This window comes from Heterodontus francisci, chromosome 5, assembly GCF_036365525.1.
Source record: "Heterodontus francisci isolate sHetFra1 chromosome 5, sHetFra1.hap1, whole genome shotgun sequence".
NCBI classification, from domain to species: domain Eukaryota; kingdom Metazoa; phylum Chordata; class Chondrichthyes; order Heterodontiformes; family Heterodontidae; genus Heterodontus; species Heterodontus francisci.
In genome coordinates, this window is record NC_090375.1 from 183,852,577 (window position 1) to 183,878,506 (window position 25,930).

Below are 25,930 nucleotides of genomic sequence, written 5' to 3' on the forward strand. Positions count from 1 at the left end.
GTTCTCTCTCTCGTTCTCTCTCTCTCTCTCGTTCTCTCTCTCGCTCTCGTGTTCTCGCTCTCGTGTTCTCGCTCTCGTGTTCTCGCTCTCGTGTTCTCGCTCTCGTGTTCTCGCTCTCGTGTTCTCGCTCTCGTGTTCTCGCTCTCGTGTTCTCGCTCTCGTTCTCTCGCTCTCGTTCTCTCGCTCTCGTTCTCTCGCTCTCGTTCTCTCGCTCTCGTTCTCTCGCTCTCGTTCTCTCGCTCTCGTTCTCTCGCTCTCGTTCTCGTTCTCTCGCTCTCGTTCTCGTTCTCTCTCTCTCGTTCTCTCGCTCTCTCTCTCGTTCTCTCTCTCTCTCTCGTTCTCTCTCTCTCTCTCGTTCTCTCTCTTAATCTCTCGTTCTCTCTCTTAATCTCTCGTTCTCTCTCTCTCTCGTTCTCTCTCTAGTTCTCTCTCTCTCTCGTTCTCTCTCTCTCTCGTTCTCTCTCTCTCTCGTTCTCTCTCTCTCTCGTTCTCTCTCTAGTTCTCTCTCTCTCTCGTTCTCTCTCTAGTTCTCTCTCTCTCTCGTTCTCTCTCTCGTTCTCTCTCTCGTTCTCTCTCTCGTTCTCTCTCTCGTTCTCTCTCTCGTTCTCTCTCTCTCTCTCGTTCTCTCTCTCTCTCTCGTTCTCTCTCTCTCTCTCGTTCTCTCTCTCTCTCTCGCTCTCTCGTTCTCTCTCTCTCTCTCGCTCTCTCGTTCGCTCTCTCGTTCGCTCTCTCGTTCGCTCTCTCGTTCGCTCTCTCGTTCGCTCTCTCGTTCGCTCTCTCGTTCCCTCTCTCGTTCCCCCTCTCGTTCCCCCTCTCGTTCCCCCTCTCGTTCCCCCTCTCGTTCCCCCTCTCGTTCCCCCTCTCGTTCCCCCTCTCGTTCCCCCTCTCGTTCCCCCTCTCGTTCCCCCTCTCGTTCCCCCTCTCGTTCCCCCTCTCGTTCCCCCTCTCGTTCCCCCTCTCGTTCCCCCTCTCTCGTTTTCTCTCATTTTCTCGTTCTCGTTCTCTCGTTCTCGTTCTCGTTCTCTCGTTCTCGTTCTCTCGTTCTCGTTCTCTCTCTCTCGTTCTCTCTCTCTCGTTCTCTCTCTCTCGTTCTCTCTCTCTCGTTCTCTCTCTCTCGTTCTCTCTCTCTCGTTCTCTCTCTCCGTTCTCTCTCTCTCTTGTTCTGCCTCTCGTATTCTTTCTCGTTCTCGCTCTCGTGTTCTCGCTCTCGTGTTCTCGCTCTCGTGTTCTCGCTCTCGTGTTCTCGCTCTCGTGTTCTCGCTCTCGTGTTCTCGCTCTCGTGTTCTCGCTCTCGTGTTCTCGCTCTCGTTCTCTCGCTCTCGTTCTCTCGCTCTCGTTCTCTCGCTCTCGTTCTCTCGCTCTCGTTCTCTCGCTCTCGCTCTCTCGCTCTCGCTCTCGTTCTCTCTCGTTCTCTCTCTCGTTCTCTCTCTCTCTCTCGTTCTCTCGTTCTCTCTCTCTCTCTCGTTCTCTCTCTCTCTCGTTCTCTCTCTCTCTCGTTCTCTCTCTCTCTCGTTCTCTCTCTTAATCTCTCGTTCTCTCTCTCTCTCGTTCTCTCTCTCTCTCGTTCTCTCTAGTTCTCTCTCTCTCTCTCTCTCTCTCTCGTTCTCTCTCTCTCTCTCGTTCTCTCGTTCTCTCTCTCTCTCTCGTTCTCTCTCTCTCGTTCTCTCTCTCTCTCGTTCTCTCTCTTAATCTCTCGTTCTCTCTCTCTCTCGTTCTCTCTCTCTCTCGTTCTCTCTCTCTCGTTCTCTCTCTCTCGTTCTCGTTCTCTCTCTCGTTCTCTCTCTCTCGTTCTCTCTCTCTCGTTCTCTCTCTCTCGTTCTCTCTCTCGTTCTCTCTCTCTCTTGTTCTGCCCGTCGTATTCTTTCTCGCTCTCGCTCTCTCGCTCTCGCTCTCTCGCTCTCGTTCTCTCGCTCTCGTTCTCTCGCTCTCGTTCTCTCGCTCTCGTTCTCTCGCTCTCGTTCTCTCGCTCTCGTTCTCTCGCTCGCTCTCTCTCTCTCTCGTTCTCTCTCTCTCGTTCTCTCTCTCTCGTTCTCTCTCTCTCGTTCTCTCTCTCTCGTTTTCTCTCTCTCGTTCTCTCTCTCGTTCTCTCTCTCTCGTTCTCTCGTTCTCTCTCGTATTCTTTCTCGTATTCTTTCTCGTATTCTTTCTCGTTCTCTCTCTCGTTCTCTCTCTCGTTCTCTCTCTCGTTCTCTCTCTCGTTCTCTCTCGTATTCTCTCTCGTTCTCTCTCGCTCTCTCTCGTTCGCTCTCTCTCGTTCGCTCTCTCTCGTTCGCTCTCTCTCGTTCGCTCTCTCTCGTTCGCTCTCTCTCGTTCGCTCTCTCTCGTTCGCTCTCTCTTTTTCGCTCTCTCTTTTTCGCTCTCTCGTTCTCTCTCTCTCGTGTTCGCTCTCTGTCTCGTTCGCTCTCTCTCTCTCTCTCTCTCTCGTTCCCTCTCTCGTTCCCTCTCTCGTTCCCTCTCTCGTTCCCTCTCTCGTTCCCTCTCTCGTTCCCTCTCTCTCGTTCCCTCTCTCTCGTTCCCTCTCTCTCGTTCCCTCTCTCGTTCGCTCTCTCTCGTTCGCTCTCTCTCGTTCGCTCTCTCTCGTTCGCTCTCTCTCGTTCGCTCTCTCTCGTTCGCTCTCTCTCGTTCGCTCTCTCTCGTTCGCTCTCTCTCGTTCGCTCTCTCTCGTTCGCTCTCTCTCGTTCGCTCTCCCTCGTTTTCCTCGTTCTCTCTCGTTCGCTCTCCCTCGTTTTCTCGTTCTCTCTCGTTTTCTCGCTCTCTCGTTCTCTCTGTCTCGTTCTCACGTTCTCTCTCTCTCGTTCTCTCTCTCTCTCTCGTTCCCTCTCTCGTTCCCTCTCTCGTTCCCTCTCTCGTTCCCTCTCTCGTTCCCTCTCTCGTTCCCTCTCTCGTTCCCTCTCTCGTTCCCTCTCTCGTTCCCTCTCTCGTTCCCTCTCTCGCTCTCTCTCGTTCGCTCTCTCTCTCTCGTTCGCTCTCTCTCTCTCGTTCGCTCTCTCTCTCTCGTTCGCTCTCTCTCTCTCGTTCGCTCTCTCGTTCTCGTTCGCTCTCTCTCGTTCGCTCTCTCTCTCTCGTTCGCTCTCCCTCGTTTTCTCTCTCATTTTCTCGTTCTCTCTCTCTCGTTCTCTCTCTTAATCTCACGTTCTCTCTCTTAATCTCTCGTTCTCTCGTTCTCTCACTCTCGTTCTCTCTCTCGCTCTCTCGTTCTCTCTCTCTCTTGTTCGCTCTCTGTCTCGTTCGCTCTCTCTCTCTCTCTCTCGTTCCCTCTCTCGTTCCCTCTCTCGTTCCCTCTCTCGTTCCCTCTCTCGTTCCCTCTCTCGTTCCTTCTCTCGTTCCCTCTCTCGTTCCCTCTCTCGTTCCCTCTCGCTCTCTCGTTCCCCCTCTCGTTCCCTCTCGCTCTCTCGTTCCCCCTCTCGTTCCCTCTCGCTCTCTCGTTCCCCCTCTCGTTACCTCTCGCTCTCTCGTTCCCCCTCTCGTTCCCCCTCTCGTTCCCCCTCTCGTTCCCCCTCTCGTTCCCCCTCTCGTTCCCCCTCTCGTTCCCCCTCTCGTTCCCCCTCTCGTTCCCCCTCTCGTTCCCCCTCTCGTTCCCCCTCTCGTTCCCCCTCTCGTTCCCCCTCTCGTTCCCCCTCTCGTTCCCCCTCTCGTTCCCCCTCTCGTTCGCTCTCTCTCGTTCGCTCTCTCTCGTTCGCTCTCTCATTCGCTCTCCCTCGTTTGCTCTCTCGTTCGCTCTCCCTCGTTTTCTCGTTCTCTCGTTCTCTCTGACTCTCGTTCTCTCTCGTATTCTCTCTCGTATTCTCTCTCGTATTCTCTCTCGTTCTCTCTCTCGTTCTCTCTCGTGTTCTCTCTCGTTCTCTCTCGTTCTCTCTCGTTCTCTCTCTCTCGTTCGCGCTCTCTCGTTCGCGCTCTCTCGTTCGCGCTCTCTCGTTCGCGCTCTCTCGTTCGCGCTCTCTCGTTCGCGCTCTCTCGTTCGCGCTCTCTCGTTCGCGCTCTCTCGTTCGCGCTCTCTCGTTCTCTCTCTCTCGTTCTCTCTCTCTCGTTCTCTCTCTCTCGTTCTCTCTCTCTCGTTCGCGCTCTCTCGTTCGCGCTCTCTCGTTCGCGCTCTCTCGTTCGCGCTCTCTCGTTCGCGCTCTCTCGTTCGCGCTCTCTCGTTCGCGCTCTCTCGTTCGCTCTCTCTCGTTCGCTCTCTCTCGTTCGCTCTCTCTCGTTCGCTCTCTCTCGTTCTCGTTCGCTCTCTCTCGTTCTCGTTCGCTCTCTCTCGTTCTCGTTCGCTCTCTCGTTCTCGTTCGCTCTCTCGTTCTCGTTCGCTCTCTCGTTCTCGTTCGCTCTCTCTCTCTCGTTCGCTCTCCCTCGTTTTCTCTCTCATTTTCTCGTTCTCTCTCTCTCGTTCTCTCTCTTAATCTCACGTTCTCTCTCTTAATCTCTCGTTCTCTCGTTCTCTCTCTCTCGTTCTCTCTCTTAATCTCACGTTCTCTCTCTTAATCTCTCGTTCTCTCGTTCTCTCTCGTTTTCTCTCGTTTTATCTTTCTCTCTCGTTTTCTCGTTCTCACTCTCGTTCTCACTCTCGTTCTCACTCTCGTTCTCACTCTCGTTCTCACTCTCGTTCTCACTCTCGTTCTCGATCCCCCTCTCGATCCCCCTCTCGATCCCCCTCTCGATCCCCCTCTCGATCCCCCTCTCGATCCCCCTCTCGATCCCCCTCTCGATCCCCCTCTCGATCCCCCTCTCGATCCCCCTCTCGTTCGTTCTCTCGTTCGTTCTCTCGTTCGTTCTCTCGTTCGTTCTCTCGTTCGTTCTCTCGTTCGTTCTCTCGTTCGTTCTCTCGTTCGTTCTCTCGTTCGTTCTCTCGTTCGTTCTCTCGTTCGTTCTCTCGTTCGTTCGCTCTCTCGTTCGCTCTCTCGTTCGCTCTCTCGTTCGCTCTCTCGTTCGCTCTCTCGTTCGCTCTCTCGTTCGCGCTCTCTCGTTCGCGCTCTCTCGTTCGCGCTCTCTCGTTCGCGCTCTCTCGTTCGCGCTCTCTCGTTCGCGCTCTCTCGTTCGCGCTCTCTCGTTCGCGCTCTCTCGTTCGCGCTCTCTCGTTCGCGCTCTCTCGTTCGCGCTCTCTCGTTCGCGCTCTCTCGTTCGCGCTCTCTCGTTCGCGCTCTCTCGTTCGCGCTCTCTCGTTCGCGCTCTCTCGTTCGCGCTCTCTCGTTCGCGCTCTCTCGTTCGCGCTCTCTCGTTCGCGCTCTCTCGTTCGCGCTCTCTCGTTCGCGCTCTCTCGTTCGCGCTCTCTCGTTCGCGCTCTCTCGTTCGCGCTCTCTCGTTCGCGCTCTCTCGTTCGCGCTCTCTCGTTCGCGCTCTCTCGTTCGCGCTCTCTCGTTCGCGCTCTCTCGTTCGCGCTCTCTCGTTCGCTCTCTCTCGTTCGCTCTCCCTCGTTCGCTCTCGTTTTCTCGTTCTCTCTCGTTTTCTCGTTCTCTCTCGTTTTCTCGCTCTCTCTCGTTCGCTCTCTCTCGTTCGCTCTCTCTCGTTCGCGCTCTCTCGTTCGCGCTCTCTCGTTCGCGCTCTCTCGTTCGCGCTCTCTCGTTCGCGCTCTCTCGTTCGCGCTCCCTCGTTCGCGCTCCCTCGTTCGCGCTCCCTCGTTCGCGCTCCCTCGTTCGCGCTCCCTCGTTCGCGCTCCCTCGTTCGCGCTCCCTCGTTCGCGCTCCCTCGTTCGCTCTCCCTCGTTCGCGCTCCCTCGTTCGCTCTCCCTCGTTCGCTCTCCCTCGTTCGCTCTCCCTCGTTCGCTCTCCCTCGTTCGCTCTCCCTCGTTCGCTCTCCCTCGTTCGCTCTCCCTCGTTCGCTCTCCCTCGTTCGCTCTCCCTCGTTCGCTCTCCCTCGTTCGCTCTCCCTCGTTCGCTCTCGTTTTCTCGCTCTCGTTTTCTCGCTCGCTCGCTCTCGTTTTCTCGTTCGCTTGCTCCCGTTTTCTCGTTCGCTCGCTCCTGTTTTCTCGTTCTCTCCCTCGTTTTCTCGTTCTCTCTCTTTCGTTCTCTCTCTCTCGTTCTCTCTCTCTCTCGTTCTCTCTCTCTCTCGTTCTCTCTCTCTCCCTCTCGTTCTCTCTCGTTTCCTCTTTCTCTCGTTCTCTCTCTCTCGTTCGCTCTCTCTCTCGTTCGCTCTCGTATTCTTTCTCTCTCTCGTTCTCTCTCTCTCTCGTTCTCTCTCTTTCTCGTTCTCTCTCTCTCTCGTTCTCTCTCTCTCTCGTTCTCTCTCTCTCTCGTTCTCTCTCTCTCTCGTTCGTTCTCTCTCTCTCTCTCGTTCGTTCTCTCTCTCTCTCTCGTTCGTTCTCTCTCTCTCGTTCGTTCTCTCTCTCTCGTTCGTTCTCTCGTTCTCTCTCTCGTTCTCTCGTTCACTCTCTCTCTCTCTCTCTCGTTCTCGTTCGCTCTCTCTCTCTCGTTCGCTCTCTCTCGTTTTCTCTCTCATTTTCTCGTTCTCGTTCTCTCTCTCGTTCTCATTCTCTCTCTCGTATTCTTTCTCGTTCTCTCTCTCGTTCTCTCTCTCTCTCTCGTTCTCTCTCTCGCTCTCGTGTTCTCGCTCTCGTGTTCTCGCTCTCGTGTTCTCGCTCTCGTGTTCTCGCTCTCGTGTTCTCGCTCTCGTTCTCTCGCTCTCGTTCTCTCGCTCTCGTTCTCTCGCTCTCGTTCTCTCGCTCTCGTTCTCTCGCTCTCGTTCTCTCGCTCTCGTTCTCTCGCTCTCGTTCTCTCGCTCTCGTTCTCGTTCTCTCGCTCTCGTTCTCGTTCTCTCGCTCTCGTTCTCTCTCTCTCTCTCTCGTTCTCTCTCTCTCTCTCGTTCTCTCTCTCTCTCTCGTTCTCTCTCTTAATCTCTCGTTCTCTCTCTCTCTCGTTCTCTCTCTCGTTCTCTCTCTCTCTCGTTCTCTCTCTCTCTCGTTCTCTCTCTCGTTCTCTCTCTAGTTCTCTCTCTCTCTCGTTCTCTCTCTAGTTCTCTCTCTCTCTCTCTCGTTCTCTCTCTCGTTCTCTCTCTCGTTCTCTCTCTCTCTCTCTCGTTCTCTCTCTCTCTCTCGCTCTCTCGTTCGCTCTCTCGTTCCCCCTCTCGTTCCCCCTCTCGTTCCCCCTCTCGTTCCCTCTCTCGTTCCCCCTCTCGTTCCCCCTCTCGTTCCCCCTCTCGTTCCCCCTCTCGTTCCCCCTCTCGTTCCCCCTCTCGTTCCCCCTCTCCTTCCCCCTCTCCTTCCCCCTCTCGTTCCCCCTCTCGTTCCCCCTCTCGTTCCCCCTCTCGTTCCCCCTCTCGTTCCCCCTCTCGTTCCCCCTCTCGTTCCCCCTCTCGTTCCCCCTCTCTCGTTTTCTCTCATTTTCTCGTTCTCGTTCTCTCGTTCTCGTTTTCTCTCATTTTCTCGTTCTCGTTCTCTCGTTCTCGTTCTCTCGTTCTCGTTCTCGTTCTCTCTCTCTCGTTCTCTCGTTCTCGTTCTCTCTCTCTCGTTCTCTCTCTCGTTCTCTCTCTCCGTTCTCTCTCTCTCTTGTTCTGCCTCTCGTATTCTTTCTCGTTCTCGCTCTCGTGTTCTCGCTCTCGTGTTCTCGCTCTCGTGTTCTCGCTCTCGTGTTCTCGCTCTCGTGTTCTCGCTCTCGTGTTCTCGCTCTCGTGTTCTCGCTCTCGTGTTCTCGCTCTCGTTCTCTCGCTCTCGTTCTCTCGTTCTCGCTCTCGTTCTCTCTCTCGTTCTCTCTCTCGTTCTCTCTCTCTCTCTCGTTCTCTCGTTCTCTCTCTCTCTCTCTCGTTCTCTCTCTCTCGTTCTCTCTCTCTCTCGTTCTCTCTCTTAATCTCTCGTTCTCTCTCTCTCTCGTTCTCTCTCTCTCTCGTTCTCTCTCTAGTTCTCTCTCGTTCTCTCTCTCTCTCTCGTTCTCTCTCTCTCTCTCGTTCTCTCGTTCTCTCTCTCTCTCTCGTTCTCTCTCTCTCGTTCTCTCTCTCTCTCGTTCTCTCTCTTAATCTCTCGTTCTCTCTCTCTCTCGTTCTCTCTCTCTCTCGTTCTCTCTCTAGTTCTCTCTCTCTCTCTCTCTCTCTCTCGTTCTCTCTCTCTCTCTCGTTCTCTCTCTCTCTCTCGTTCTCTCTCTGTCTCGTTCGCTCTCTCGTTCGCTCTCTCGTTCCCTCTCTCGTTCCCTCTCTCGTTCCCTCTCTCGTTCCCTCTCTCGTTCCCCCTCTCGTTCCCCCTCTCGTTCCCCCTCTCGTTCCCCCTCTCCTTCCCCCTCTCGTTCCCCCTCTCCTTCCCCCTCTCCTTCCCCCTCTCCTTCCCCCTCTCGTTCCCCCTCTCGTTCCCCCTCTCGTTCCCCCTCTCGTTCCCCCTCTCGTTCCCCCTCTCGTTCCCCCTCTCGTTCCCCCTCTCGTTCCCCCTCTCGTTCCCCCTCTCGTTCCCCCTCTCGTTCGCTCTCTCTCGTTCGCTCTCTCTCGTTCGCTCTCTCTCGTTCGCTCTCTCTCGTTCGCTCTCTCTCGTTCGCTCTCTCTCGTTCGCTCTCTCTCGTTCGCTCTCTCTCGTTCGCTCTCTCTCGTTCGCTCTCTCTCGTTCGCTCTCTCTCGTTCGCTCTCTCTCGTTCGCTCTCTCTCGTTCGCTCTCCCTCATTTTCTCGTTCTCGTTTTCTCTCTCGTATTCTTTCTCGTTCTCGTTCTCTCTCTCTCGTTCTCTCTCTCTCGTTCTCTCTCTCTCTCGTTCTCTCTCTCGTTCTCTCTCTCGTTCTCTCTCTCTCTCGTTCTCTCTCTCGTTCTCTCTCTCGTTCTCTCTCTCGTTCTCTCTCTCTCGTTCTCTCTCTCTCGTTCTCTCTCTCTCTCGTTCTCTCTCTCTCTCGTTCTCTCTCTCTCTCGTTCTCTCTCTCTCTCGTTCTCTCTCTCTCTCGTTCTCTCTCTCTCGTTCTCTCTCTCGTTCTCTCTCTCTCTTGTTCTGCCCGTCGTATTCTTTCTTGCTCTCGTTCTCTCGCTCTCGTTCTCTCGCTCTCGTTCTCTCGCTCTCGTTCTCTCGCTCTCGTTCTCTCGCTCGCTCTCTCTCTCTCTCGTTCTCTCTCTCTCGTTCTCTCTCTCTCGTTCTCTCTCTCTCGTTCTCTCTCTCTCGTTTTCTCTCTCTCGTTCTCTCTCTCGTTCTCTCGTTCTCTCTCGTATTCTTTCTCGTTCTCTCTCTCGTTCTCTCTCTCGTTCTCTCTCTCGTTCTCTCTCGTATTCTCTCTCGTTCTCGTTCGCTCTCTCTCGTTCGCTCTCTCTCGTTCGCTCTCTCTCGTTCGCTCTCTCTCGTTCGCTCTCTCTCGTTCGCTCTCTCTCGTTCGCTCTCTCTCGTTCGCTCTCTCTCGTTCGCTCTCTCTCGTTCGCTCTCTCTCGTTCGCTCTCTCTCGTTCGCTCTCTCTCGTTCGCTCTCTCTCGTTCGCTCTCTCTCGTTCGCTCTCTCGTTCTCTCTCTCTCGTTCTCTCTCTCTCGTTCTCTCTCTCTCGTGTTCTCTCTCTGTCTCGTTCGCTCTCTCTCTCTCTCTCTCTCTCTCGTTCCCTCTCTCGTTCCCTCTCTCGTTCCCTCTCTCGTTCCCTCTCTCGTTCCCTCTCTCGTTCCCTCTCTCGTTCCCTCTCTCTCGTTCCCTCTCTCTCGTTCCCTCTCTCTCGTTCCCTCTCTCTCGTTCGCTCTCTCTCGTTCGCTTTCTCTCGTTCGCTCTCCCTCGTTCGCTCTCCCTCGTTTTCTCGTTCTCTCTCGTTTTCTCGCTCTCTCGTTCTCACGTTCTCTCTCTCTCGTTCTCTCTCTCTCTCGTTCTCTCTCTCTCTCGTTCTCTCTCTCTCTCTCGTTCCCTCTCTCGTTCCCTCTCTCGTTCCCTCTCTCGTTCCCTCTCTCGTTCCCTCTCTCGTTCCCTCTCTCGTTCGCTCGCTCTCTCTCGTTCGCTCTCTCGTTCTCGTTCGCTCTCTCGTTCTCGTTCGCTCTCTCGTTCTCGTTCGCTCTCTCTCGTTCGCTCTCTCTCTCTCGTTCGCTCTCCCTCGTTTTCTCTCTCATTTTCTCGTTCTCTCTCTCTCGTTCTCTCTCTTAATCTCACGTTCTCTCTCTTAATCTCTCGTTCTCTCGTTCTCTCACTCTCGTTCTCTCTCTCGCTCTCTCGTTCTCTCTCTCTCTTGTTCGCTCTCTGTCTCGTTCGCTCTCTCTCTCGTTCCCTCTCTCGTTCCCTCTCTCGTTCCCTCTCTCGTTCCCTCTCTCGTTCCCTCTCTCGTTCCCTCTCTCGTTCCCTCTCTCGTTCCCTCTCTCGTTCCCTCTCGCTCTCTCGTTCCCCCTCTCGTTCCCTCTCGCTCTCTCGTTCCCCCTCTCGTTCCCTCTCGCTCTCTCGTTCCCCCTCTCGTTCCCTCTCGCTCTCTCGTTCCCCCTCTCGTTACCTCTCGCTCTCTCGTTCCCCCTCTCGTTCCCCCTCTCGTTCCCCCTCTCGTTCCCCCTCTCGTTCCCCCTCTCGTTCCCCCTCTCGTTCCCCCTCTCGTTCCCCCTCTCGTTCCCCCTCTCGTTCCCCCTCTCGTTCCCCCTCTCGTTCCCTCTCTCTCGTTCGCTCTCTCGTTCGCTCTCCCTCGTTCGCTCTCTCGTTCGCTCTCCCTCGTTCGCTCTCCCTCGTTCGCTCTCTCGTTCGCTCTCCCTCGTTTTCTCGTTCTCTCGTTCTCTCTGACTCTCGTTCTCTCTCGTATTCTCTCTCGTATTCTCTCTCGTTCTCTCTCTCGTTCTCTCTCTCGTTCTCTCTCTCGTTCTCTCTCGTGTTCTCTCTCTCGTTCTCTCTCTCGTTCTCTCTCTCGTTCTCTCTCGTTCTCTCTCGTTCTCTCTCGTTCTCTCTCTCTCGTTCTCTCTCTCTCGTTCTCTCTCTCTCGTTCTCTCTCTCTCGTTCGCGCTCTCTCGTTCGCGCTCTCTCGTTCGCGCTCTCTCGTTCGCGCTCTCTCGTTCGCGCTCTCTCGTTCGCGCTCTCTCGTTCGCGCTCTCTCGTTCGCGCTCTCTCGTTCGCGCTCTCTCGTTCGCGCTCTCTCGTTCTCTCTCTCTCGTTCGCGCTCTCTCGTTCGCGCTCTCTCGTTCGCGCTCTCTCGTTCGCGCTCTCTCGTTCGCGCTCTCTCGTTCGCTCTCTCTCGTTCGCTCTCTCTCGTTCGCTCTCTCTCGTTCGCTCTCTCTCGTTCGCTCTCTCTCGTTCGCTCTCTCTCGTTCGCTCTCTCTCGTTCGCTCTCTCTCGTTCGCTCTCTCTCGTTCGCTCTCTCTCGTTCTCGTTCGCTCTCTCGTTCTCGTTCGCTCTCTCGTTCTCGTTCGCTCTCTCGTTCTCGTTCGCTCTCGTTCTCGTTCGCTCTCTCGTTCTCGTTCGCTCTCTCGTTCTCGTTCGCTCTCTCGTTCTCGTTCGCTCTCTCTCTCTCGTTCGCTCTCCCTCGTTTTCTCTCTCATTTTCTCGTTCTCTCTCTCTCGTTCTCTCTCTTAATCTCACGTTCTCTCTCTTAATCTCTCGTTCTCTCGTTCTCTCTCTCTCGTTCTCTCTCTTAATCTCACGTTCTCTCTCTTAATCTCTCGTTCTCTCGTTCTCTCTCGTTTTCTCTCGTTTTATCTTTCTCTCTCGTTTTCTCGTTCTCACTCTCGTTCTCACTCTCGTTCTCACTCTCGTTCTCACTCTCGTTCTCGATCCCCCTCTCGATCCCCCTCTCGATCCCCCTCTCGTTCGTTCTCTCGTTCGTTCTCTCGTTCGTTCTCTCGTTCGTTCTCTCGATCCCCCTCTCGTTCGTTCTCTCGTTCGTTCTCTCGTTCGTTCTCTCGTTCGTTCTCTCGTTCGTTCTCTCGTTCGTTCTCTCGTTCGTTCTCTCGTTCGTTCTCTCGTTCGTTCTCTCGTTCGTTCTCTCGTTCGTTCTCTCGTTCGTTCTCTCGTTCGTTCTCTCGTTCGTTCGCTCTCTCGTTCGCTCTCTCGTTCGCTCTCTCGTTCGCTCTCTCGTTCGCTCTCTCGTTCGCTCTCTCGTTCGCTCTCTCGTTCGCGCTCTCGTTCGCGCTCTCTCGTTCGCGCTCTCTCGTTCGCGCTCTCTCGTTCGCGCTCTCTCGTTCGCGCTCTCTCGTTCGCGCTCTCTCGTTCGCGCTCTCTCGTTCGCGCTCTCTCGTTCGCGCTCTCTCGTTCGCGCTCTCTCGTTCGCGCTCTCTCGTTCGCGCTCTCTCGTTCGCGCTCTCTCGTTCGCGCTCTCTCGTTCGCGCTCTCTCGTTCGCTCTCTCTCGTTCGCTCTCTCTCGTTCGCTCTCTCTCGTTCGCTCTCCCTCGTTCGCTCTCGTTTTCTCGTTCTCTCTCGTTTTCTCGTTCTCTCTCGTTTTCTCGTTCTCTCTCGCTTTCTCTCTCGTTTGCTCTCTCTCGTTTGCTCTCTCTCGTTCGCTCTCTCTCGTTCGCTCTCTCTCGTTCGCTCTCTCTCGTTCGCGCTCTCTCGTTCGCGCTCTCTCGTTCGCGCTCTCTCGTTCGCGCTCTCTCGTTCGCGCTCTCTCGTTCGCGCTCTCTCGTTCGCGCTCTCTCGTTCGCGCTCTCTCGTTCGCTCTCTCTCGTTCGCGCTCTCTCGTTCGCGCTCTCTCGTTCGCGCTCTCTCGTTCGCGCTCTCTCGTTCGCGCTCTCTCGTTCGCGCTCTCTCGTTCGCGCTCTCTCGTTCGCGCTCTCTCGTTCGCGCTCTCTCGTTCGCGCTCTCTCGTTCGCGCTCTCTCGTTCGCGCTCTCTCGTTCGCGCTCTCTCGTTCGCGCTCTCTCGTTCGCGCTCTCTCGTTCGCGCTCTCTCGTTCGCGCTCTCTCGTTCGCGCTCTCTCGTTCGCGCTCTCTCGTTCGCGCTCTCTCGTTCGCGCTCTCTCGTTCGCGCTCTCTCGTTCGCGCTCTCTCGTTCGCGCTCTCTCGTTCGCGCTCTCTCGTTCGCGCTCTCTCGTTCGCGCTCTCTCGTTCGCTCTCTCTCGTTCGCGCTCTCTCGTTCGCGCTCTCTCGTTCGCGCTCTCTCGTTCGCTCTCTCTCGCTCTCTCTCGCTCTCGTTCTCTCTCGTTCTCGTTCTCTCTCGTTCTCGTTCTCTCTCGTTTTCTCGTTCTCTCTCGTTTTCTCGTTCTCTCTCGTTCTCTCGTTCTCTCTCTCGTTCGCTCTCCCTCGGTCGCTCTCCCTCGGTCGCTCTCCCTCGGTCGCTCTCCCTCGGTCGCTCTCCCTCGGTCGCTCTCCCTCGGTCGCTCTCCCTCGGTCGCTCTCCCTCGGTCGCTCTCCCTCGGTCGCTCTCCCTCGGTCGCTCTCCCTCGGTCGCTCTCCTCCGTTCTCTCTCCCTCGGTCGCTCTCCCTCGGTCGCTCTCCCTCGGTCGCTCTCCCTCGGTCGCTCTCCTCCGTTCTCTCTCTCTCTTGTTCTCTCTCTCTCGTTCTCTCTCTCTCGTTTTCTCTCTCTCGTTTTCTCTCTCTCGTTTTCTCTCTCTCGTTTTCTCTCTCTCGTTTTCTCTCTCTCGTTTTCTCTCTCTCGTTTTCTCTCTCTCGTTTTCTCTCTCTCGTTTTATCTTTCTCGTTTTATCTTGTTTTATCTTTCTCGTTTTATCTTTCTCTCTCTCGTTCTCTCTCTCTCGTTCTCTCTCTCTCGTTCTCTCTCTCTCGTTCTCTCTCTCTCGTTCTCTCTCTCTCGTTCTCTCTCTCGTGTTCTCTCTCTCTCGTTCTCTCTCTCGTGTTCTCTCTCTCTCGTGTTCTCTCTCTCTCGTTCCCTCTCTCGTTCCCTCTCTCGTTCCCTCTCTCGTTCCCTCTCTCGTTCCCTCTCTCGTTCCCTCTCTCGTTCCCTCTCTCGTTCGCTCTCTCGTTCGCTCTCTCGTTCGCTCTCCCTCGTTCACTCTCGTTTTCTCGTTCTCTCTCGTTCTCTCTCTCTCGTTTTCTCGTTCTCTCTCGTTCTCTCTCTCTCGTTCTCTCTCTCTCGTTTTCTCGTTCTCTCTCGTTCTCTCGTTCTCTCTCTCTCGTTCTCTCTCTCTCGTTCTCTCTCTCTCGTTCTCTCGTTCTCTCTCTCTCGTTCTCTCTCTCTCTCTCGTTCTCTCTCTCTCTCTCGTTCTCTCTCTCTCTCTCGTTCTCTCTCTCTCTCTCGTTCGCTCTCTCTCTCTCGTTCGCTCTCTCTCTCTCGTTCGCTCTCTCTCGTTCGCTCTCTCTCGTTCGCTCTCTCTCGTTCGCTCTCTCTCGTTCGCTCTCTCTCGTTCGCTCTCTCTCGTTCGCTCTCTCTCGTTCTCTCCCTCGGTCGCTCTCCCTCGGTCGCTCTCTCCCTCGGTCGCTCTCCCTCGGTCGCTCTCTCCCTCGGTCGCTCTCTCCCTCGGTCGCTCTCCCTCGGTCGCTCTCCCTCGGTCGCTCTCCCTCGGTCGCTCTCCCTCGGTCGCTCTCCCTCGGTCGCTCTCCCTCGGTCGCTCTCCCTCGGTCGCTCTCCCTCGGTCGCTCTCTCGTTCTCTCTCGCTCGTTCGCTCTCGCTCGTTCGCTCTCGCTCGTTCGCTCTCTCTCGTTCTCTCTCTCTCGTTTTCTCTCTCTCGTTTTCTCTCTCTCGTTTTATCTCTCTCGTTTTATCTTGTTTTATCTTTCTCGTTTTATCTTTCTCTCTCTCGTTCTCTCTCTCGTTCTCTCTCTCGTTCTCTCTCTCTCGTGTTCTCTCTCTCTCGTGTTCTCTCTCTCTCGTGTTCTCTCTCTCTCGTGTTCTCTCTCTCTCTCGTTCCCTCTCTCGTTCCCTCTCTCGTTCCCTCTCTCGTTCCCTCTCTCGTTCCCTCTCTCGTTCCCTCTCTCGTTCCCTCTCTCGTTCCCTCTCTCGTTCCCTCTCCCTCGTTCACTCTCGTTTTCTCGTTCTCTCTCGTTCTCTCTCTCTCGTTCTCTCTCTCTCTCGTTTTCTCGTTCTCTCTCGTTCTCTCGTTCTCTCTCTCTCTCGTTCTCTCTCTCTCGTTCTCTCTCGTTCTCTCTCGTTCTCTCTCTCTCTCTCGTTCTCTCTCTCGTTCGCTCTCTCTCGTTCTCTCTCTCGTTCGCTCTCTCTCGTTCTCTCTCTCGTTCTCTCTCTCGTTCGCTCTCTCTCGTTCGCGCTCTCTCGTTTTCTCTCGTTTTCTCTCTCTCGTTCTCTCTCTCGTTCTCTCTCTCGTTCTCTCTCTCGTTCTCTCTCTCGTTCTCTCTCTCGTTCGCGCTCTCGTTCGCGCTCTCGTTCGCTCTCTCGTTCGCTCTCTCGTTCGCTCTCTCGTTCTCGTTCTCTCTCGTTTTCTCTCTCTCGTTCTCTCTCTCGTTCGCTCTCTCGTTCGCTCTCGTTTTCTCTCTCTCGTTCTCTCTCTCGTTCTCTCTCTCGTTCTCTCTCTCGTTCTCTCTCTCGTTCGCTCTCTCGTTCGCTCTCTCGTTCGCTCTCTCGTTCGCTCTCTCGTTCGCTCTCTCTCGTTCGCTCTCTCTCGTTCGCTCTCTCTCGTTCGCTCTCTCTCGTTCGCTCTCTCTCGTTCGCTCTCTCTCGTTCGCTCTCTCTCGTTCGCTCTCTCTCGTTCGCTCTCTCTCGTTCGCTCTCTCTCGTTCGCTCTCTCTCGTTCGCTCTCTCTCGTTCGCTCTCTCTCGTTCGCTCTCTCTCGTTCGCTCTCTCTCGTTCGCTCTCTCTCGTTCGCTCTCTCTCGTTCGCTCTCTCTCGTTCGCTCTCTCTCGTTCGCTCTCTCTCGTTCGCTCTCTCTCGTTCGCTCTCTCTCGTTCGCTCTCTCTCGTTCGCTCTCTCTCGTTCGCTCTCTCTCGTTCGCTCTCCCTCGTTTGCTCTCGTTTTCTCGTTCTCTCTCGTTTTCTCGTTCTCTCTCGCTTTCTCTCTCTCGCTCTCTCTCGTTCTCTCTCTCTCGTTCTCTCTCTCTCGTTCTCTCTCTCTCGTTCTCTCTCTCTCGTTCGCTCTCTCTCGTTCGTTCTCTCTCTCGTTCTCTCTCTCTCGTTCGCTCTCTCTCGTTCGCTCTCTCTCGCTTTCTCTCTCTCGTTTTCTCTCTCTCGTTTTCTCTCTCTCGTTTTCTCTCTCTCGTTCTCTCTCTCGTTCTCTCTCTCGTTCTCTCGTTCTCTCCCTCGGTCGCTCTCCCTCGGTCGCTCTCTCTCCGTTCTCTCTCTTTCTTGTTCTCTCTCGCTCGTTTTCTCTCTCTCGTTTTCTCTCTCTCGTTTTCTCTCTCTCGTTTTCTCTCTCTCGTTTTCTCTCTCTCGTTCTCTCTCTCTCTCTCGTTCTCTCTCTCTCTCTCGTTCTCTCTCTCTCTCTCGTTCTCTCTCTCTCTCTCGTTCTCTCTCTCTCTCTCGTTCTCTCTCTCTCTCTCGTTCTCTCTCTCTCTCTCGTTCTCTCTCTCTCGTTCTCTCTCGTTCTCTCTCTCGCTCTCGTTCTCTCTCGTATTCTTTCTCGTTCTCTCTCTCGTTCTCTCTCTCTCTCTCGTTCCCTCGCTTTCGTTCCCTCGCTCTCGTTCCCTCGCTCTCGTTCCCTCGCTCTCGTTCCCTCGCTTTCGTTCCCTCGCTTTCGTTCCCTCGCTTTCGTTCCCTCGCTTTCGTTCCCTCGCTCTCGTTCCCTCGCTCTCGTTCCCTCGCTCTCGTTCCCTCGCTCTCGTTCCCTCGCTCTCGTTCCCTCGCTCTCGTTCCCTCGCTCTCTTTCTCTCGTTTTATCTTTCTCTCTCGTTTTCTCGTACTCTCTCGTACTCTCTCGTACTCTCTCGTTCCCTCTCTCGTTCCCTCTCTCGTTCCCTCTCTCGTTCCCTCTCTCGGTCCCTCTCTCGTTCCCTCTCTCGTTCCCTCTCTCGTTCCCTCTCTCGTTCCCTCTCGTTCGCTCTCTCTCGTTCGCTCTCTCTCGTTCGCTCTCTCTCGTTCGCTCTCTCTCGTTCGCTCTCTCTCGTTCGCTCTCGTTTTCTCGTTCGCTCTCGTTTTCTCGTTCGCTCTCGTTTTCTCGTTCTCTCTCGCTTTCTCTCTCGCTCTCTCTCTCGTTCGCTCTCCCTCGTTCGCTCTCCCTCGTTCGCTCTCCCTCGTTCGCTCTCCCTCGTTCGCTCTCCCTCGTTCGCTCTCCCTCGTTCGCTCTCCCTCGTTCGCTCTCTCTCGTTCGCTCTCTCTCGTTCGCTCTCTCTCGTTCGCTCTCTCTCGTTCGCTCTCTCTCGTTCGCTCTCTCTCGTTCGCTCTCTCTCGTTCGCTCTCTCTCGTTCGCTCTCTCTCGTTCGCGCTCTCTCGTTCGCGCTCTCTCGTTTTCTCGTTCGCTCACTCTCGTTTTCTCGTTCTCTCTCTCTCGTTCTCTCTCTCTCTCTTTCTCTCTCTCTCGTTCTCTCTCTCTCCCTCTCGTTCTATCTCGTTTCCTCTTTCTCTCGTTCTCTCTGTCTCGTTCGCTCTCTCTCTCGTTCGCTCTCTCTCGTATTCTTTCTCTCTCTCTCGTTCTCTCTCTCTCTCGTTCTCGTTCTCTCTCGTTCTCTCTCTCGTTCTCTCTCGTTCTCTCTCTCTCTCGTTCGTTCTCTCTCTCTCTCGTTCGTTCTCTCTCTCTCTCGTTCGTTCTCTCGTTCTCTCTCTCGTTCTCATTCGCTCTCTCTCTCTCGTTCGCTCTCTCTCGTTTTCTCTCTCATTTTCTCGTTCTCGTTCTCTCGTTCTCATTCTCTCTCTCGTATTCTTTCTCCTTCTCTCTCTCGTTCTCTCTCTCTCTCTCGTTCTCTCTCTCTCTCTCGTTCTCTCTCTCTCTCTCGTGTTCTCGCTCTCGTGTTCTCGCTCTCGTTCTCTCGCTCTCGTTCTCTCGCTCTCGTTCTCTCGCTCTCGTTCTCTCGCTCTCGTTCTCTCGCTCTCGTTCTCTCGCTCTCGTTCTCTCGCTCTCGTTCTCTCGCTCTCGTTCTCTCGCTCTCGTTCTCTCGCTCTCGTTCTCTCGTTCTCTCGTTCTCTCGTTCTCTCGTTCTCTCGTTCTCTCGCTCTCGTTCTCTCGCTCTCTCGCTCTCGCTCTCTCGCTCTCGCTCTCGCTCTCTCGCTCTCTCGCTCTCTCGCTCTCTCTCTCGTTCTCTCTCTCTCTCTCGTTCTCTCTCTCTCTCTCGTTCTCTCTCTTAATCTCTCGTTCTCTCTCTCTCTCGTTCTCTCTCTCTCTCGTTCTCTCTCTCTCTCGTTCTCTCTCTCTCTCGTTCGCTCTCTCTCTCGTTCGCGCTCTCTCTCGTTCCCTCTCTCGTTCCCTCTCTCGTTCCCTCTCTCGTTCCCTCTCTCGTTCCCTCTCTCGTTCCCTCTCTCGTTCCCTCCCTCGTTCCCTCTCTCGTTCCCTCCCTCGTTCGCTCTCCCTCGTTCGCTCTCCCTCGTTCGCTCTCCCTCGTTCGCTCTCCCTCGTTCGCTCTCCCTCGTTCGCTCTCCCTCGTTCGCTCTCCCTCGTTCGCTCTCCCTCGTTCGCTCTCCCTCGTTCGCTCTCCCTCGTTCGCTCTCGTTTTCTCGTTCTCCCTCGTTCTCTCTCTCTCGTTTTCTCGTTCTCTCTCGTTCTCTCTCTCTCGTTTTCTCGTTCTCTCTCGTTCTCTCTCTCTCGTTTTCTCGTTCTCTCTCTCTCGTTCTCTCTCTCTCGTTCTCTCTCGTTCTCTCTCGTTCTCGTTCTCTCTCGTTCTCTCTCGTTCTCTCTCTCTCTCGTTCTCTCTCTCTCTCGTTCTCTCTCGCTCTCGTTCTCTCTCGCTCTCGTTCTCTCTCGTTCTCGCTCTCGTTCTCTCTCTCGTATTCTTTCTTCTCTCTCATTCTCTCTCGTTCCCTCTCTCGTTCCCTCTCTCGTTCCCTCTCTCGTTCCCTCTCTCGTTCCCTCTCTCGTTCCCTCTCTCGTTCCCTCTCTCGTTCGCTCTCTCGTTCGCTCTCGCTCTCTGGTTCGCTCTCTCTCTCTCGTTCCCTCTCTCGTTCCCTCTCTCGTTCCCTCTCTCGTTCCTTCTCTCGTTCCCTCTCTCGTTCCCTCTCTCGTTCCCTCTCTCGTTCCCTCTCTCGTTCCCTCTCTCGTTCCCTCTCTCGTTCCCTCTCTCGTTCCCTCTCTCGTTCCCTCTCTCGTTCCCTCTCTCGTTCCCTCTCTCGTTCCCTCTCTCGTTCCCTCTCTCGTTCCCTCTCTATCGTTCTCCCTCTCTCGTTCTCTCTCTCAATCTCACGTTCTCTCTCTTAATCTCTCGTTCTCTCTCTTAATCTCTCGTTCTCTCTCTCTCTTTCTCTCTCGTTCGCTCTCGTTTTATCTTTCTCTCTCGTTTTCCTCGTTCTCTCTCGTTTTCTCGTTCTCACTCTCTCGTTCCCCCTCTCGTTCCCCCTCTCGTTCCCCCTCTCGTTCCCCCTCTCGTTCCCCCTCTCGTTCCCCCTCTCGTTCCCTCTCTCGTTCCCTCTCTCGTTCCCTCTCTCGTTCCCTCTCTCGTTCCCTCTCTCGTTCCCTCTCTCGTTCCCTCTCTCGTTCGCTCTCCCTCGTTCGCTCTCCCTCGTTCGCTCTCCCTCGTTCGCTCTCGTTTTCTCGTTCTCTCTCGTTCTCTCTCTCTCGTTTTCTCGTTCTCTCTCGTTCTCTCTCTCTCGTTTTCTCGTTCTCTCTCTCTCGTTCTCTCTCTCTCGTTCTCTCTCTCTCGTTCTCTCGTTCTCTCTCTCTCTCGTTCTCTCTCTCTCTCGTTCTCTCTCGCTCTCGTTCTCTCTCGCTCTCGTTCTCTCTCGCTCTCGTTCTCTCTCGCTCTCGTTCTCTCTCGCTCTCGTTCTCTCTCGCTCTCGTTCTCTCTCGCTCTCGTTCTCGCTCTCGTTCTCGCTCTTGTTCTCTCGTATTTTTTCTTCTCTCTCGTTCCCTCTCTCGTTCCCTCTCTCGTTCCCTCTCTCGTTCCCTCTCTCGTTCCCTCTCTCGTTCCCTCTCTCGTTCCCTCTCTCGTTCCCTCTCTCGTTCGCTCTCGCTCTCTGGTTCGCTCTCTCTGGTTCCCTCTCTCGTTCCCTCTCTCGTTCCCTCTCTCGTTCCCTCTCTCGTTCCCTCTCTCGTTCCCTCTCTCGTTCCCTCTCTCGTTCCCTCTCTCGTTCCCTCTCTCGTTCCCTCTCTATCGTTCTCCCTCTCTCGTTCTCTCTCTCAATCTCTCGTTCTCTCTCTTAATCTCTCGTTCTCTCTCTTAATCTCTCGTTCTCTCTCAATCTCTCGTTCTCTCTCTCTCTTTCTCTCTCGTTCGCTCTCGTTTTATCTTTCTCTCTCGTTTTCTCGTTCTCTCTCGTTTTCTCGTTCTCACTCTCTCGTTCCCCCTCTCGTTCCCCCTCTCGTTCCCCCTCTCGTTCCCTCTCTCGTTCCCCCTCTCGTTCCCCCTCTCGCTCTTGTTCTGCCTCTCGTATTCTTTCTCGTTCTCTCGCTCTCGTTCTCTCGTATTCTTTCTCGTTCTCTCGCTCTCGTTTTCTCTCTCTCTCTCTCTCGTTCTCTCTCTCTCTCTCTCGTTCCCTCTCTCGTTCTCTCTCTCTCGTTCCCTCTCTCGTTCTCTCTCGTTCTCTCTCGTTCTCTCTCGTTCTCTCTCGTTCTCTCTCGTTCTCTCTCTCTCTCGTTCTCTCTCTCAATCTCTCGTTCTCTCTCTTAATCTCTCGTTCTCTCTCTTAATCTCTCGTTTTCTCTCAATCTCTGGTTCTCTCTCTTAATCTCTGGTTCTCTCTTAATCTCTGGTTCTCTCTCAATCTCTGGTTCTCTCTCTCTCGCGTTCTCTCTCTCTCGCGTTCTCTCTCTCTCGCGTTCTCTCTCTCTCGCGTTCTCTCTCTCTCGCGTTCTCTCTCTCTCGCGTTCGCGATCTCGCGTTCGCGATCTCGCGTTTTCTCTTTCTCTCTCGTTTTCTCGTTCTCACTCTCGTTATCTCTCGTTATCTCTCGTTATCTCTCGTTCTCTCTCTCGTTATCTCTCGTTATCTCTCGTTATCTCTCGTTATCTCTCGTTATCTCTCGTTCTCACTCTCGTTATCTCTCGTTATCTCGTTCTCACTCTCGTTATCTCTCGTTATCTCTCGTTATCTCTCGTTATCTCTCGTTCTCACTCTCGTTCTCACTCTCGTTCTCTCTCTCGTTCTCTCTCTCGTTCTCTCTCTCGTTCTCTCTCTCGTTCTCTCTCTCTCTCGTTCTCTCTCGTTCCCTCGTTCTCGTTCCCTCGTTCTCGTTCCCTCGTTCTCGTTCCCTCGTTCTCGTTCCCTCGTTCTCTCGCTCTCGTTCCCTCGCTCTCGTTCCCTCGCTCTCGTTCCCTCGCTCTCGTTTTATCTTTCTCGTTTTCTCGTACTCTCTCGTTCTCACTCTCGTTCTCACTCTCGTTCTCTCGTTCGCTCTCTCTCGTTCGCTCTCTCTCGTTCGCTCTCTCTCGTTCGCTCTCTCTCGTTCGCTCTCTCTCGTTCGCTCTCTCTTTTTCTCCCTCATTCGCTCTCGTTTTCTCGTTCTCTCTCGTTTTCTCGTTCTCTCTCGCTTTCTCGTTCTCTCTCGCTTTCTCGTTCTCTCTCGCTTTCTCTCTCGCTTTCTCTCTCGCTCTCTCTCTCGTTCGCTCTCCCGTTCGCTCTCCCTCGTTCGCTCTCCCTCGTTCGCTCTCCCTCGTTCGCTCTCCCTCGTTCGCTCTCCCTCGTTCGCTCTCCCTCGTTCGCTCTCCCTCGTTCGCTCTCCCTCGTTCGCTCTCCCTCGTTCGCTCACTCCTGTTTTCACGTTCGCTCACTCCCGTTTTCTCGTTCGCTCACTCCCGTTTTCTCGTTCTCTCCCTCGTTTTCTCGTTCTCTCCCTCGTTTTCCCGTTCGCTCACTCCCGTTTTCTCGTTCGCTCACTCCCGTTTTCTCGTTCTCTCCCTCGTTTTCTCGTTCGCTCACTCCCGTTTTCTCGTTCTCTCCCTCGTTTTCTCGTTCTCTCCCTCTCGTTTTCTCGTTCTCTCCCTTGTTTTCTCGTTCTCTCTCTCTCGTTCTCTCTCTCTCGTTCTCTCTCTCTCCCTCTCGTTCTCTCTCGTTTCCTCTTTCTCTCGTTCTCTCTCTCTCGTTCGCTCTCTCTCGTATTCTTTCTCTCTCTCGTTCTCTCTCTCTCTCGTTCTCTCTCTCTCTCGTTCTCTCTCTCTCTCGTTCGTTCTCTCTCTCTCTCGTTCGTTCTCTCTCTCTCTCGTTCGTTCTCTCTCTCTCTCGTTCGTTCTCTCTCTCTCGTTCGCTCTCTCTCGTTTTCTCTCTCATTTTCTCGTTCTCGTTCTCTCTCTCGTTCTCATTCTCTCTCTCGTATTCTTTCTCGTTCTCTCTCTCGTTCTCTCTCTCTCTCTCGTTCTCTCTCTCTCTCTCGTGTTCTCGCTCTCGTGTTCTCGCTCTCGTGTTCTCGCTCTCGTGTTCTCGCTCTCGTGTTCTCGCTCTCGTGTTCTCGCTCTCGTTCTCTCGCTCTCGTTCTCTCGCTCTCGTTCTCTCGCTCTCGTTCTCTCGCTCTCGTTCTCTCGCTCTCGTTCTCTCGCTCTCGTTCTCTCGCTCTCGTTCTCTCGCTCTCGTTCTCTCGCTCTCGTTCTCTCGCTCTCGTTCTCTCGCTCTCGTTCTCTCGCTCTCGTTCTCTCGCTCTCGTTCTCTCGCTCTCGTTCTCTCGCTCTCGTTCTCTCGCTCTCGTTCTCTCGCTCTCGTTCTCTCGCTCTCGTTCTCTCGCTCTCGTTCTCTCGCTCTCGTTCTCTCGCTCTCTCGCTCTCGCTCTCTCGCTCTCGCTCTCTCGCTCTCGCTCTCTCGCTCTCGCTCTCTCGCTCTCGCTCTCGTTCTCTCGCTCTCGTTCTCTCGCTCTGTCTCTCGTTCTCTCTCTCTCTCTCGTTCTCTCTCTCTCTTTCGTTCTCTCTCTCTCTCTCGTTCTCTCTCTTAATCTCTCGTTCTCTCTCTCTCTCGTTCTCTCTCTCTCTCGTTCTCTCTCTAGTTCTCTCTCTCTCTCGTTCTCTCTCTAGTTCTCTCTCTCTCTCTCTCTCTCGTTCTCTCTCTCTCTCTCTCGTTCTCTCTCTCTCTCTCGTTCTCTCTCTCTCTCTCGTTCTCTCTCTCTCTCGTTCTCTCTCTCTCTCGTTCTCTCTCTCTCTCGTTCTCTCTCTCTCTCGTTCTCTCTCTCTCTCGTTCTCTCTCTCTCGTTCTCTCTCGTTCTCTCTCTCGCTCTCGTTCTCTCTCGTATTCTTTCTCGTTCTCTCTCTCGTTCTCTCTCTCTCTCTCGTTCCCTCGCTTTCGTTCCCTCGCTCTCGTTCCCTCGCTCTCGTTCCCTCGCTCTCGTTCCCTCGCTCTCGTTCCCTCGCTCTCGTTCCCTCGCTCTCGTTCCCTCGCTCTCGTTCCCTCGCTCTCTTTCTCTCGTTTTATCTTTCTCTCTCGTACTCTCTCGTACTCTCTCGTTCTCTCTCTCGTTCCCTCTCTCGTTCCCTCTCTCGTTCCCTCTCTCGTTCCCTCTCTCGTTCCCTCTCTCGTTCGCTCTCTCTCGTTCGCTCTCTCTCGTTCGCTCTCTCTCGTTCGCTCTCTCTCGTTCGCTCTCTCTCGTTCGCTCTCTCTCGTTCGCTCTCTCTCGTTCGCTCTCTCTCGTTCGCTCTCTCTCGTTCGCTCTCTCTTTTTCTCCCTCGTTCGCTCTCGTTTTCTCGTTCGCTCTCGTTTTCTCGTTCGCTCTCGTTTTCTCGTTCGCTCTCGTTTTCTCGTTCTCTCTCGCTTTCTCTCTCTCTCTCGCTCTCTCTCTCGTTCGCTCTCTCTCGTTCGCTCTCCCTCGTTCGCTCTCCCTCGTTCGCTCTCCCTCGTTCGCTCTCCCTCGTTCGCTCTCCCTCGTTCGCTCTCCCTCGTTCGCTCTCCCTCGTTCGCTCTCCCTCGTTCGCTCTCCCTCGTTCGCTCTCCCTCGTTCGCTCTCCCTCGTTCGCTCTCCCTCGTTCGCTCTCCCTCGTTCGCTCTCCCTCGTTCGCTCTCCCTCGTTCGCTCTCCCTCGTTCGCTCTCCCTCGTTCGCTCTCCCTCGTTCGCTCTCCCTCGTTCGCGCTCTCTCGTTTTCTCGTTCGCTCACTCTCGTTTTCTCGTTCTCTCTCTCTCGTTCTCTCTCTCTCTCTTTCTCTCTCTCTCTCGTTCTCTCTCTCTCCCTCTCGTTCTATCTCGTTTCCTCTTTCTCTCGTTCTCTCTGTCTCGTTCGCTCTCTCTCTCGTTCGCTCTCTCTCGTATTCTTTCTCTCTCTCTCGTTCTCTCTCTCTCTCGTTCTCTCTCTCGTTCTCTCTCGTTCTCTCTCTCTCTCGTTCGTTCTCTCTCTCTCTCGTTCGTTCTCTCTCTCTCTCGTTCGTTCTCTCGTTCTCTCTCTCGTTCTCATTCGCTCTCTCTCTCTCGTTCGCTCTCTCTCGTTTTCTCTCTCATTTTCTCGTTCTCGTTCTCTCTCTCGTTCTCATTCTCTCTCTCGTATTCTTTCTCCTTCTCTCTCTCGTTCTCTCTCTCTCTCTCGTTCTCTCTCTCTCTCTCGTTCTCTCTCTCGCTCTCGTGTTCTCGCTCTCGTGTTCTCGCTCTCGTGTTCTCGCTCTCGTGTTCTCGCTCTCGTGTTCTCGCTCTCGTTCTCTCGCTCTCGTTCTCTCGCTCTCGTTCTCTCGCTCTCGTTCTCTCGCTCTCGTTCTCTCGCTCTCGTTCTCTCGCTCTCGTTCTCTCGCTCTCGTTCTCTCGCTCTCGTTCTCTCGCTCTCGTTCTCTCGCTCTCGTTCTCTCGCTCTCGTTCTCTCGTTCTCTCGTTCTCTCGCTCTCGTTCTCTCGCTCTCGTTCTCTCGTTCTCTCGCTCTCGTTCTCTCGTTCTCTCGTTCTCTCGTTCTCTCGTTCTCTCGTTCTCTCGTTCTCTCGTTCTCGTTCTCGTTCTCTCTCTCTCGCTCTCTCGCTCTCTCGCTCTCTCGCTCTCTCGCTCTCTCGCTCTCGCTCTCTCGCTCTCGCTCTCTCGCTCTCGCTCTCTCGCTCTCTCGTTCTCTCTCTCTCTCTCGTTCTCTCTCTCTCTCTCGTTCTCTCTCTTAATCTCTCGTTCTCTCTCTCTCGCTCTCTCTCTCGTTCTCTCTCTCTCTCGTTCTCTCTCTCTCTCGTTCTCTCTCTCTCTCGTTCTCTCTCTCTCTCGTTCTCTCTCTCTCTCGTTCGCTCTCTCTCTCGTTCGCGCTCTCTCTCGTTCCCTCTCTCGTTCCCTCTCTCGTTCCCTCCCTCGTTCGCTCTCCCTCGTTCGCTCTCCCTCGTTCGCTCTCCCTCGTTCGCTCTCCCTCGTTCGCTCTCCCTCGTTCGCTCTCCCTCGTTCGCTCTCCCTCGTTCGCTCTCCCTCGTTCGCTCTCCCTCGTTCGCTCTCCCTCGTTCGCTCTCCCTCGTTCGCTCTCCCTCGTTCGCTCTCCCTCGTTCGCTCTCCCTCGTTCGCTCTCCCTCGTTCGCTCTCCCTCGTTCGCTCTCCCTCGTTCGCTCTCGTTTTCTCGTTCTCCCTCGTTCTCTCTCTCTCGTTTTCTCGTTCTCTCTCGTTCTCTCTCTCTCGTTTTCTCGTTCTCTCTCGTTCTCTCTCTCTCGTTTTCTCGTTCTCTCTCGTTCTCTCTCTCTCGTTTTCTCGTTCTCTCTCTCTCGTTCTCTCTCTCTCGTTCTCTCTCGTTCTCTCTCGTTCTCTCTCGTTCTCTCTCGTTCTCTCTCTCTCGTTCTCTCTCTCTCTCGTTCTCTCTCGCTCTCGTTCTCTCTCGCTCTCGTTCTCTCTCGTTCTCGCTCTCGTTCTCGCTCTTGTTCTCTCTCTCGTATTCTTTCTTCTCTCTCATTCTCTCTCGTTCCCTCTCTCGTTCCCTCTCTCGTTCCCCCTCTCGTTCCCTCTCTCGTTCCCTCTCTCGTTCCCTCTCTCGTTCGCTCTCTCGTTCGCTCTCGCTCTCTGGTTCGCTCTCTCTCGTTCTCTCTCGTTCTCTCTCGTTCTCTCTCGTTCTCTCTCGTTCCCTCTCTCGTTCCCTCTCTCGTTCCCTCTCTCGTTCCCTCTCTCGTTCCCTCTCTCGTTCCCTCTCTCGTTCCCTCTCTCGTTCCCTCTCTCGTTCCCTCTCTCGTTCCCTCTCTCGTTCGCTCTCTCGTTCCCTCTCTCGTTCGCTCTCCCTCGTTCGCTCTCCCTCGTTCGCTCTCGTTCCCTCTCTCGTTCCCTCTCTCGTTCCCTCTCTCGTTCCCTCTCTCGTTCCCTCTCTC

The 25,930-nt window shown here is 54.7% G+C and overlaps 1 protein-coding gene and 2 pseudogenes across 2 annotated transcripts in view; 1 reads left to right on the forward strand and 2 right to left on the reverse strand.

The window, feature by feature from the left end:
* The window catches only part of bmp6 (bone morphogenetic protein 6), a 528,049-nt gene that overhangs the window by 129,835 nt on the left and 372,284 nt on the right, over positions 1-25,930 (forward strand). The gene's annotated exons all lie outside the window — the stretch shown is intronic.
* On the reverse strand, positions 7,770-9,973 carry LOC137370178 (octapeptide-repeat protein T2-like; annotated as a pseudogene).
* LOC137370175 (octapeptide-repeat protein T2-like) lies at positions 13,930-15,411 on the reverse strand (annotated as a pseudogene).